At 40.3% G+C, this 2,880-nt stretch overlaps 1 non-coding gene across 1 annotated transcript; it reads left to right on the top strand.

Moving 5' to 3' along the window:
- The first annotated feature begins 2,458 nt into the window (after positions 1-2,458).
- Positions 2,459-2,561, top strand: LOC123455647. The gene has a single exon (XR_006634036.1). It is a non-coding gene; the product is annotated as a U6 spliceosomal RNA (small nuclear RNA).
- Positions 2,562-2,880: the final 319 nt, after the last annotated feature.

The following is a 2,880-nucleotide window of genomic DNA, read 5'->3' as shown; positions in this document are numbered from 1 at the left end:
TAGTCAATTTTTTTGTTTGTTTTTTCAAGGTAGAGTCTCACTCTAGATGAGGCTGACATGGAATTCACTATATAGTCCCAAGCTGACCTCAAACTCACTTTAATCCTCCTACCTCTGCCTCCCAAGTGCTGGGATTAAAGGCGAGTGCTACTATAAGCAGATCCAATAGTCAATTAAAGCTTATTTCCATACCTAAAAGGTCTTCATCCAGTACTGCTAAAAATTTGCATCCAAGGATGGAGTGATGACTTAGCAATTAAGGTGCTTGCCTGCGAAACCTAAGGACCTAGGTTCAATTCTCCAGGTCCCACATAATCCAGATGCTCAAGGTGGCCGATGTGTCTGAAGTTCATGTGTAGTGGCTAGAGGTACTGGCATGCCCATTCTCTCTCTCTCTCTTTTCTCTTTTCTCTTTTCTCTCCTCTCTCTCTCTCTCTCTCTCTCTTTCTCTCCCCCCTTCTCTCTGTCTCAAATAAAATTTTTTAAAGTTGCATCCAAACTTTCACCTGAGATTAATTCATTTCCTTCAAATTGTGACCTTCCCTTAAAGAGTAGCTTCTCTCTCTCTCTCTCTCTCTTTTCTCTTTTCTCTCCTCTCTCTCTCTCTCTCTCTCTCTCTCTCTCTCTCTTTCTCTCCCCCCTTCTCTCTGTCTCAAATAAAATTTTTTAAAGTTGCATCCAAACTTTCACCTGAGATTAATTCATTTCCTTCAAATTGTGACCTTCCCTTAAAGAGTAGCTTCTCTCTCTCTCTCTCTCTCTTTTCTCTTTTCTCTCCTCTCTCTCTCTCTCTCTCTCTCTCTCTCTCTCTTTCTCTCCCCCTTCTCTCTGTCTCAAATAAAAATTTTTAAAGTTGCATCCAAACTTTCACCTGAGATTAATTCATTTCCTTCAAATTGTGACCTTCCCTTAAAGAGTAGCTGCCCCACCCATACCCACAGTGAACAGTATAACTCCACTTAAAAGACCCCAGGGTAATGGGAGCAGGGAAGGGAGTAAAAAAAAAGTGTAATTCGTTAAATATATAAAACAAAACAATTTTAAAATAGTAGCGGCCCTTTCATGGATTTAATTCAAAATGGGCTACACAGTGAGTTTCAATTAAACCAGAGCTAAAGTAAGACTTTGCTTCAAATAGAAAGAATGAAAGATCAAAAGAGATAAAGAAAGGAAGGAAGGTAGTATAGATAGATAGATAGATAGATAGATAGATAGATAGATAGATAGATAGATAGATAGATGGATGAAAGGGAAAGAAAAGGAAGGAGGAGGAAGGGAAGGAAAGGGAAGCAAAATTTTATTTCAAATTTCTGACATGAATAAAGAAAATTTCTAAAGCCTCATAATTGGGAGTAGGAATAATGAAGACATTAACTGTTTCACAAAGTCTACTGGAAAATCAACCTGGGCTATACAAAGACCTTGTCTCAAAAACATAAAATAAAAGAACTAAAGATCAAAAAGGAGAAGACAGAAAGAAAGGAGGAAAAAGAAAGGAAAGGAAAGAAGGGAAGGAAAGGAAGGAGGCACTTTCATCAAAGCAAAATTTTATTTCGTTTTCATAAATAAAGAAAATTTCTACAGTCTCACAGGTAGGGTTGCGATGAGTGATGAAATTAACATGTTTACAAAGTCTCCTGCAAAATCTTCTAAAAGGCATTACAAAACCAGAGTTGATGACATAATGCCTCGATTATTATCCTTGTTGCTCTGACAGACGTCTGATAAAGACAACATAAGGGAGGATTGGCTTGGCTGAGGTCAAGGGCACAGTGCATGGTGGTGGGAAAAGGCAGAGCTGCAAGAGCAGAGAGACGCTGACCACATTCACTCCATAGTCAGAAAGCACAGACAGGAATTTTGGGGCTCAAACTGGGATGGCCCTGAGTTCGAGGCCACCCTGAGAATACAGAGTGAGTTCCATGTCAGCCTGGACTACAGTGAAACCCTGCCTCAAAAAGCCAAAAAGCCAAAAAAAAAAAAAAAAAAAAAAAAAAAAAAAAAAAAAAAAAAAAAAAACAAGAATAAAAAGAAAGAAATGAAAAAAATAGTTTGTGCATCTGGTAATCTGGAAATAAGAACTTAAACCCCTGAGCCACCTCTCCAGCCTACAGTGCTGTCTTTAAAAAGTTCTTTCCAGAAGCCAGCTGTGGTGGTGCACGCGTTTAATCCCAACCCTGGGGAAGCAGCAGTAGGAGGATCACTGTGAGTTCGAGGTCACCCTGAGATTACATAGTGAATTCCAGGCCAGCCTGTGCTAAAGTGAGACCTTACATTAAAACAATTAGCAAAAACAAAAAAAAAAAAAAAACTTTTTCAGGTGGAGTTTAGCAGTTCAAGTCTTTAATGATACTGCACTCAGAAAGCTGAGGTAGGAGGATCACTGTGAGTTCAAGGCCAGCATGGGCTACCCAAAGTATGGGCATGCCATGGCCTCTAACCACTGCAAACAAGGTACTTGCTTCCAGAACAGATATACTAAAATTGAAATGATACAAAGAAGAGTAGCATGGACCCTGTGCAAGGATGACACACAAATTCATGAAGCATTCCATATCAAAAACACACACACACACACAAAACTCCAGGGACGGCTTTGCAGTTAAGCGCTTGCCTATGAAGCCTAAAGACCCCTGTTTGAGGCTTGATTCCCCAGGACCCATGTTAGCCAGACGCATAAGGAGGCACATGCGTCTGGAGTTCATTTGCGGTGGCTGGAGGCTCTGGGGTGCCCATTCTCTGATTTCTCTCTCTCTCCCCCCTTCTCTCTCTGTTGCTCTCAAATAAATACATAAACAAAAAACTTTTTAAAAAAATCTCCAGAAATAGTCGGGCGTGGTGGTGCACTCTTTTAATCCCAGCACTGGGGAGGCAGAGGTA

This window comes from Jaculus jaculus, chromosome 17, assembly GCF_020740685.1.
Source record: "Jaculus jaculus isolate mJacJac1 chromosome 17, mJacJac1.mat.Y.cur, whole genome shotgun sequence".
Taxonomy (NCBI): Eukaryota; Metazoa; Chordata; class Mammalia; order Rodentia; family Dipodidae; genus Jaculus; species Jaculus jaculus.
The sequence above is the reverse complement of the archived record's forward strand: the minus strand, read 5'-3'. Positions and strand labels throughout refer to the sequence as shown.